The 10,134-nt window shown below is 39.4% G+C and overlaps 1 long non-coding RNA gene across 1 annotated transcript in view; it reads left to right on the plus strand.

The window, feature by feature from the left end:
• The window catches only part of LOC108508762, a 132,033-nt gene extending 123,061 nt beyond the window's left edge, over positions 1–8,972 (plus strand). Inside the window, exon 6 of the long non-coding RNA XR_001878495.1 lies at positions 8,687–8,972. This is a non-coding gene — a long non-coding RNA (uncharacterized LOC108508762). The remainder of the gene's footprint in view (positions 1–8,686) is intronic.
• Positions 8,973–10,134: the final 1,162 nt, after the last annotated feature.

Below are 10,134 nucleotides of genomic sequence, written 5' to 3' on the forward strand. Positions count from 1 at the left end.
ATCACAAACCAGATTTGGGAGAGGTTGTAGATTAAGATTTTTAACGGAGTAAAATATTTAATATGACTTTCCAAAGCAGTCAAACATCGCACATCAAACAAACCAGAAGTATGCAAACCCTTATTCTGCACTGCTAAACTGTGTTGCTGCCTCACTTCGAGTAAAATCCTCTGAAATATCACTTCTTGCACTTTTTTTTTTCCTCTGCCTTGCGTGGTTCTATGAGAAATAAAAATATGGGTTTTTATAGGCATATGGTGAAGTTGTAAGATATCCAAGTCCCGGACTGGGTATCAGGGACTTTTTTAGCTGGATAAGGGAAATCTAAAAGTTCCTAAAAACTAGAATTTTTTTGGATCATGTGAGAATTTTTGCACACCAGGGTTTCTTCTCTCCCTGGGCTGAGAACAAAGGAAGATCCATCACTTTTGACAGAGGATGCCCAGCAAACAATCGAAAGAAAGGGAAAGCCCCTTTTCAGAGAAAAGAAACCTTTTTAGGCAAAAATGAATATGTTAAATTTATCTGAAAAGGGTGGGGATTTTGTGAAACTAAAAAACAGAGAAAAAAAAAGTCTCTTTTTCCCTGGAAACTCGACGCAAGAAAGACCCAACACGTTGAATAAATTCTTCCTTGTTTCTTTGTTCCCTGAGTTTATGCCGTCTTTCTAAATTTAAAAAGAGGGCTATTTCCCACAGTTCTTTATGCCTTTGCCAAGTTTTTATTTCCTGGTTTCACGTGTCCCTCAGCAGTCAGCATTTCCCCTGACTGTTGATGTTCCTCCCTCCCGCTGAGCCCTGGTGTTCCCCACGTGCCATCCCCCGAATCCTGCAGTTCTCCCTGCTTTGGACCCTTGGCTGGAGGCCCTGAGGAACCTGGGAGGGGGGTGATGAACAGCGAGAGAACAAGTGATGTGTGAGAAATCACCTGCACTTGCCCTTTGAGTCAGCAGCCAGCGTGAGCACTTTGGGGGGAGCTTGGGTGACAAATGACAAATTTTGCCTCTTCTTTGGAGAACTCAGCAAGTCCATGCTAATGTGCAGCAATATATCGTGAAGGGGAGAGCCAGCCAAGACCTAAAAGGCCTGGTGAAGTGCTTACTGTTAATTTATTTGAGGAGTAAGTAAATATACGTTATGTCTTTGTTTATTCAGCGAGTGCTTTGCCAGTGGAAGGACACATACAAATCACAGTAATGTTTTTCTTGATGCCTTGGCCAAACCATTGGAGATGTCTGTGGCTTTTTTTTCCTTCCTAGAGGGTCAATCAATAATCCTAACCTGTCATATCATTCTGTTCATCTTAAAAAAAAATAAGTAAAAAGATGCAAGATAAATGTATAATGTATTTATTACACTATTCTGATTTTGATCTCTTTAGTGCTAGGTGACAGGTAACAGCAGACAGCTTTGAAGGGTCCAAATGCCCTCCAAAACCTCAGTAAGCAATTTATGTTTCCCACCTGTTAGACCCTTCCCAAACTGTTCAGTGATAATTGTTTTGAAGGATTAATCAATAGTAAGTCACTGTTGGCTGCTGCACCTGGTCCAAAAGGGGAGGAGGAAGTGGCAGGAGCTGAGGTTTCCTTTTTGGGTATGTTTATTAATTTCTAAGCAGGATGGAATGGATTGGATCAACTTAGCTATTCATCTTGTAGGTTTTAATTGTTAGTCCTTAAATTGTTAACTGTTTTTACCTTACATCAGATGTGTCTAAGCAGTAGCTTTTATGGCAACATAGCAGATAAAGGTGAGACAACTTCATTTCTGTTCTTAGTCATCCAGTTACTGCTCACCATCCTGGTAAGTCACTTCAATGAAAGAGGAAGGTTTAGGCTTCATCTGGGGACATTTGTGTTGAGATAAAATTCCTTCCATGTGGGAGTGCAAATTCAAGCAACCTGCAGTGGTTAAACAGTCTTTTAAACTGGCTTAAAACTAACTTAAACCCAAATTTTAACTGACTAAAACCAAACTTTTTAGCTAACTTTGAGATTGTCTGTGAAAATCTTCTGGAAATTTCTGCAGGTGTTGTATTGAATGCTGTGGGCTTCTTGCTAGAAAGCTATAAAGCAATCTCAGAAATTCACAGAAAATATTATGGACTTGACCATGATATAAGTGGACCATAAAATATATTAATCAAATGTCCTCAATTCCTGGTAATTTCCTTTTCTTCCTAATGCATTATTTATTTTTTGTTTTAATATAAAACTGTCAAGTCTGGCTTATTTTCCACAATACCATTTGTTCTCATCTGAATGATTTTGCTGCTGGTAAGGCACTGGCTTATTAAAAAGCACAGGATGCTCTCAGTAAATTGGTATTACTTGACACCACCTGCTGCTTTCCTCCTAAAATGATTTCTTAAAATATGGTATATTCTTTTATTAAGTCAGCTAAGATTCTGCCTCTGCATCACTTCTCTTGATTACACGTTTTGTTTCCCAAATTGTCAAACCTACTTTATCTCCTCTAACAGTATCATATTACATTTCTCCTTTTCATCCATCAAGTTTGATTTTTGGAGAGAGTTTCTTTGCGTTCCTCGGAAACAATTTCATACTTGGGAGAGAATAAAGCAAAGGCAAGAATAAAACAGTGAGAGCAAGGTAAGGTAGTATCATACCAAGGTATATCAGTAAAGGAAGAAACATATCCCAGAGAGGGTGTGGGGTGGGTGGGTTGGGTTTGTACCAATATTTTACTCCTGCCTGTTGCCCTCATTGCTGATTTTTCTCTTTTTTGATCCTTTTCTGTTGTTCTGTTTCCCAGCTCTGGGCCTGATTTCCAGGTTGGTTTGAGCGTGAGGGTTGTTTGATGCACAATTATCTGAGGACTCTTTTTATGAAAGAACTTCAAAAATGTGGGGTTTGAGATATGATTTCTATATATACAAAAGTAGACCTGCCTTTAGCACAGGGAGTTTTATAGTCAGTATTTAAATGGTTCAGAGGGAGTCAGAGGAGTTTGTGTGTATCTTATCTATGTGTTTTGGCACAATGCTCTTGGATTTTGTGTGTCTAAAGTTATTAAACAGGAAACTATTAGTAATGTCTGATGTTAGAAAAAACCCCAATCCAAGATCTGGAGGGTCTGTCAATATAAATTGTGTTGGCAGAGGTCATTTCCAGCCAGCACTTCTCATTTGCTTTGTGGGTTACTCTCAGGAAACACAGGGCTTGTCGGCTGCTTTATAATTTTATTTTTTTTTTTAACTATGTTATCCTCTGGACTTAGCTTGTTTATACTGTTCTAAAGGGCTTTACCTTGCTCAGCTCTGTGTAGCTGAGCTGATTTCAGAGACAGCTCACTGCCTTGCTTTGATTTCTTCTGGGGTTTCGGCGCTCATGCCGGTCTCGAGGATTTTCTGTTGGACTACAAAAGTTGGAGTGAACTGGAAGAAAAAAAAAGACAATCTACCAGCAGTGTTGTAGTTTGCCCACTGTTCTGAATTCAGGAGGAAAGAAATTTATTTTCTTCCTGCCTAAGCTCTGTACTTGTTTGCAGAGATAACAGCAAGAACCTGACGTGGAATTTTGCTCCAAATCTATCGATGTAAACACAAAGAGCTCCATCGACTTATGTGGGATTTGGATCAGGTGCTTAATACTGGTGTTATGGAAAAAAAAAAGACAATCACCAGGCATGTTGTGAACTTGTAGGAACAGCTGTAGCGAATTTATTTTGCACAGAGTTTAGTTACCTGGAGCTGTGGAGCCAGAGATAAGATTATATTCTCCTCTTTGTTGAGCATCTGAATTATTGCAGTGACACTGGTTCAGGCAAGTTAAGTAAGAAATTAAATGTTATATGATTTCACAGGTATTGATCTTCAGAATGCTTTTAATGATCTGGGTAAATACCTGGGATATAAAACAGCTTCTGCTTGCTCTTGAGGATGCTTCTAAGCCATGAGAGATGGAAACTGAAAATACATCCTTCCTAGTTGCTCTTGCCAATTATGTTCAAGTTTATATGTGTTCATTAATTAACACTACTTTTTTAAAAAAAACAAACCTAAACACTCTCTTGGGTTTACTACTCTTTCTTTGGCAATGTTGGTTAAAAGGAGAAAAATTGAATAATCTGTAAGTACCTGCCACAGACCTGAATACAAAGACTTTGCATCCTTGTCTTTAAGCAAGTTCCTCAAACTCTAACAAAAAAATGAAGAGATAAGTTAAAAAAAAACCAACCAAACAAAGCCCAATGAACAAAAGCTCATGAAAAATAGTTTTGTAACGTACTGCCTATACTTTTGCTGAAATACTTTTTGTTTATATCCAGGAGCTTATTTGGATGGGGACTTTTGATATGCTGTTACGGCTCTTTTAGGTACAATTCAAGAAATAACTTCTAAATTTTGGTGTATTGAACTTCTCGGCAGAAAGAACAGACCAAGTTAGGAATTTATTTGTCTGTATTATACAGTTTGGTTATCTAACACTATTTTTATTATGGAAGTGAAAGGTGCTTCTTTCCAGGGTCTGTTTTAGTTTTATTTCTTAGGTTAGTCTGAGAAGTTTGAGCTTCCTGCCCTAAAGGATCTGATCTCTCTGGTACAGGTTATTGCCAGCTCGTGTGGCAGGGGGGCTCCAGGGCAGCAGGGACAGTCTCAGCCCTCGGGGAGTGCAAGGTTTGCAAGGATGTTCCTGCAACTCACCCCAGGTTATGTGTCAGGATGCTCGGGACAGAAGTGTCTCCATTTCATTCACTGGTCAGATAAGATATGAGCTGTACCTTGGGTGCTCAAGAAGAGGGAAAAAGCAAAATCTCTTGCTAAATGTATATGTTACTCTGACACGTGCCAATCTTTAAAAACTCTACAGTTTGTCTCCTGCCTCCAGCAGATTTCAACAAACCTCCATGCTTACTGTGGTTCAGAGGGTGTTTCTGTCTGCTAACTCACTCTGCACCCACTGCCACCTATTATTTTATTCTGAGGTGAGAAATCTGTCCCTTCAGTGGTACCACCAGGGGCTCTGGCAGGTGTTGATTTGGCACATTTCTGCCTTACCAGTGAGATGATGGAATGGTAGAAAAGGTGAAGCTGCCTTTTGAAAATAACCTGTTCACCCCATAAGAGGTTAAACGAAGAGAGTCTTTCCCTTGGAAATTCTATTTTTGTTTGGCTTTTTGGGTGACTTGACCTTTAAATCCAAAAATGAGAGAAAAAAAATTACTGTTCTAAGATAAGCCCTGTCCATATCTGTGTATTTTGGGGGTTGTGCTTCCATTCAGTGCCTCGATGGGAAGGTGTTGAAAGCTCTGTACAAAAGAACAAAGTCCAAACTGCTGTCCAAGTTTTTCTCCCGCTCATATTGTTGCTGATAATGTTCAGGAAGACACATGAAGCTGAAATATTTCCCGAGCAGGATCTCCCTTGTGGCCAAACTTACCCAAACCAGCAACTGTCTGGGTTTCTGTGTTATCAGTAGGTGTTGGCCCTGACCTGGAGAAAGGGAGAAGCAGAATGCTGACTAGGGAAAGAAATGCAGTAATAATGAAGACTTTAATTTTATATTAGATTCATTTGCTCATCAGCCGAGAAAGAGCAAATACACACACAATCAAAATCCATCCTATAAACATGTTTGAATTCATTAATAAGCCCTCAATCTTTTTAGATAAAATTTTAATTAAAAATATTAATTCACTTGACACCATGCTTGGGTGATTTCTTCCCTCCTTGCCTGATAAAATGCTTGTAGAAAGTTAAGCTTTTCAGAATTAAACTGTTGGCTTAAAAAAAAAATAAATTCAAATTCCAATTTTTCTAACAAAATGAGATTTTTCTAGGCTTGGATGTTTTTGGATAGAATTTGTATGGATAAGTCGGTGCATAATTAAGTAGAAAGAGGAGTGGGTTTTAAATAATATATGCACAGGGAAGATTTAATGAGGAGGCTATTTTTATTAAAATGTTTGTTTGCCAAGAGGTTTAATATTTAAATAAAGCTGGGCAAAAATTAAAGAAACAAACCCCAGATATTTACAAACCCTGTCCTCTCCCCTGTATTATATATTGTACTGTACTGTACTCTGTATTCAGCCCAGATAATATTAATAATCAACATTATCTCCCTAGGGAATACGTACAGCTGAAGTGGGGTAAGTTTCTGGCAGTTTGGTTCTCTCTAGGATTTTTTTGACCCTATTTCTGGACATTTCTGGGGTGGCTGAAGACATGGGCCTACACCTGCCTTTGTTCAGCTTTCTAATAAGCAGAGCACTTATCAGTAAATGCAATAATTGCTTCCATAATTCTAGTGCTCTTGTTTGTGGGAAGAGCTTTAGTTTGACTGAAGCTCCCGGGTGTGCCCTGTCTCACTTCCCTGACAAACACAGTTATGGAATCCCTGAGTGTTGGTTAGTTAGGGGGTTTTTGGGTTGTGATGTGGATGTTTCGCTTAGGTTTGGTGTTGCTTTAGGTTTGGTGGGTATTTTTGTTTGTTTGCTGCTTGTTGTTGTTGCTGTTTATGGTTTTTGGTTGCCGTCTTTGGGTTTTAACAATCTGTTAAGGAGCAGAGTACAAAATGAACCAGGAAAAATCAGCAATTGTCTGCAGCAGTAGGAAAAGCAAATTAGGTTCTTGGCTCTGCTTAGGAAAATAAAAGAGGAAACTTGGATTTCCCTTTCCCTTCCTCACTCCAGCCTCTTATAATTACCACAGCTTTTGTCCAACATATTGTAGAACTGCTTAATTGCCAAAACTCGATCATGCTCTCAGACAAACCCTTCAGGTACTGCTGAGATACCCATCAGGATTAGGACCTTAGTGTTTTAAGGTCCACATCCCAAAATGTTTCTCAGTTGTACATCTGTGCATTTCTGTGTCCCTGCAGAACCTTTCCCCTTCAGTCTAGGTGTGGGAAATATCCCTCTCTTTAAGTTTAGAAAGATGGCATAAACTCAGGGAACAAAGAAACAAGGAAGAATTTATTCAACGTGTTGGGTCTTTCCCACACCAAGTTTCCAGGGAAAAAGACACCTTCAATTTTAATTCCATACATTTTATAGTTGCACAAAATCCCACCCTTTTCAGATGAGTTTCAATGTATTAATTTTTACCTAAAAAGGTTTCTTTTCTCTGAGAAGGGGCTTTCCCTTTAACCCAACTGGCTGCAAGCCATCCCCTTTCAAAGGTGATGGATCTTCCTTTGTTCTTGGCCCAAAGAGAAGAAGAACCTCATGTACGAAATGGCCCAAAAAGATTTAATTTTAAGAATTTTCTCATTTCCCTTATCCCGCTGAAAGAGACCCTGACACCCAAGTTCAGGTCTTGGAACTTGGATATCCTACGACTTCACGATACGCCTATTTATATAAAAAACCATATTTTTATTTCTCATGTAGGGAGAGCCGTGTCTGAGCATCTCCAGGCAGAGAGTGCCTGTGTTCATTTATTGCTGGAGGTGACAGCCACAGAATATATGAAATGCTTTGGTTTTCTTCCGTTTATAAGCATTGTGGCTTATAAGTGCGAGTCTCAGAAGTGGACAAACTGCCATTTCATCGTGCTGTTTATTAGCAGCTCAGTAAGAGCAACATATCCTTATTTAACGCCACCACCGTTTTCTTGAGGCGCTTTGGCACTTGGATGATGAAGAAATCTGTCATGTAAACTGTGCACTATTGTCTCCCACTCATTGGGCTATTATTTTGGATTTATACAATTAGGATACATGCTGTGTACTTATCTTACAAATGTACTCTCTGCAAATGAGTTTTCCTCTACTCCCATGGAAGCCAAATCTGTTCATCTGTGCCTGTGCTGCTTCACACCCTCACTGACAGTTTAAATTCCTTAGACAATCCATGAGATGGAAGTTCAGAGATGATTTTTTTCTATCTTGGCTTCTGAGTAGTGATCTTTTAGCAGATTTTTAGAATCCTGTTAAGTGATTGACTCTGACTTTTACATGGCCATAAATCCGATTGTGATGAATTTTCATCGCAAAAAGGGGGAATCAATGTTAGGTTGATTTAATGGCTGTTGTTCCCAAAGTTGCTTTGTAATCTCTTTCCTTCAGCTGGCTGTGGATGCAAGTTGTTCATTAGAAGTTAGACTGTTATTTTGTAATTTTCTGCCACTTCTTAATGAGGGAAGATATGCCTGTCTTCAGAGAGGTAATGAGAAAGCCACAGCATATAGAGTGAGGAGCAGAGAGAGCCTCTTGATGAATTCATGGTGTCTCACTGCATCTACCTCGAGGGGAAGATGCTCTTGTCTATATATATAAATTAATTCTAAAAGTTCCAAGTTGCTACTTTCATCAAAGTATATGTAGTAGCCTAGCAAAGAAAAGCTGAGCTGCTAATCCATGTTCTGCTTGACCAAGAGGTTGTTTTTAGCCAGTGTGTCTCTCTGGGGAACCAAACTGTTTCCTAAAGAGCTTCTTATTTTGCACCGGTTGTGAGAGATCAGAGATCATATTAAAATACAGTATTGCATGACACTAAGAGAAAAAAAAAATTTTTTAAGATGTCTTTGTCAGTTGTCCATTTATGTTTCGATGACAATTTTCGCTTTTGCTCTATTTGAAATAAATAGATTGGCTTGCCATCAAAGCTTGACTCTATAAAATGAAATTATGACCTTAGTGGCTGATGTATCATTCCCAGTAGTGAAGATGTTATAGGCCAAAAAATACCAACAGCTTCACTGTTGTATTTGTTTCTAGCCCTCAGGTGGAACTTTGCTCAAGCTGAAGCATGGGATGTGCAAGGTGCCAAACTGCTTTTATTCCTTGCTTCCATGGGTTCATTAAGTGCTGTTTTCACCTCCTTCTCAGCCAAATTAAAGGGTCAGTGTAAAGGGAGTAAACACACAGAATTGCTGAGAGTGTCTTTGACTAAAATGGGAGAAAATATGACCCTAAGGTTTTTTGGATGTTAAACCCATCTTCTATGCTTGTTTTTCAGAGCAGAGTTGAAGGTCCTGATGGAAGCAGGATGAATTCAGATGGCTGGCTATCTATCCATGCACCTCTTCCTCTCTCTGGCACTTCAGTGTTCTGTAGTTTTGTGTATGCTGATTTTTACCTCTCGGTAAAATTATTTTTATAGTTGCGTTCAAGATGGCTTTTTAGAAACACATCAGAGAAAACTCTGTAGAACATAATTTTGACAGAAGTTTCACCATGCCACTGTTTGAATAGACTAGAAAGCCATCAGTATTCCCACTGTTCACCTCATTATCCATTAATGTCCAGTCACTGCTTAAGCAAATTCAGCTTCTAGACCTGGATGTATAATCAGTGTGACTCATACCTGACTTTAAAATCCATTTTTGCTGGAAACATGTGCATCCCTTCAGTAAGGAACTGCCAGTGAAATTCTCTGCAGTGCTGTGAATCCAGGGTTTCAAGTGCCTGAAAATCCCGGCATCAAGGATCTATCTGTTCCACGGAGCCGTGGATACAGAGAGAAGTGGAATGTGCTACTGCTCTTTATCAGAGGGTTCCCTGTGCTCTTGGTGACCGCAGACAAACAGGAAGGAAATCCCCAGGTATGGGTGAGAAAGCAAAATGATTCCAGTAGTTCATCAGCTGGGTCTTTTTGAGAGAAACACGCCCCTCGTTTTTGTCAGGGAACACAAGTGTGTTGGCAGCTACAGAGAAGGGTCTTTGCTAGACAACACAGCTTTAAACAGATTTAGGTGCATATTATTTCACTGATGTTTCATCCCTGCTCCATTCCTGGAAATGTTAACTACTCTGCTGTGTGCACCATTTCCAAAATGTGACACGTCCCTCTGCAGCTCAGATCTTTCTGAAGGGCTTTGTTTCTCTTGCTTTCCATGTGTCAAAGTTCTCATGCTCCAAACAACTAATATTTTATTTCTCTGTTGGCTGGATTAATTACTTTCAAAATGGACTGTACTCCTCTGATTGCCACAGCATCAGTGAGTTCTTGCCAAATTAATTTTCTGTTTGTAGATGGTCCATTAAGTACAATGGAAAGCCTCTGTCCCCCAGGCAGAAATGCAAGCAGCACATCAGCTCCTGTTTTGCTGTGTTGGAACAAGCAAATAGAGAATAAATACATCTGCCATCAGGTTGAATCCAGGCAGTTTTCCAGTTTGTCTTGAAATGATCAACAGACTGAAAACACTTCACTTTGCTTCCGT

This window comes from Lepidothrix coronata, unplaced genomic scaffold (genome assembly GCF_001604755.1).
Source record: "Lepidothrix coronata isolate B3197 unplaced genomic scaffold, Lepidothrix_coronata-1.0 Scaffold312, whole genome shotgun sequence".
Taxonomy (NCBI): domain Eukaryota; kingdom Metazoa; phylum Chordata; class Aves; order Passeriformes; family Pipridae; genus Lepidothrix; species Lepidothrix coronata.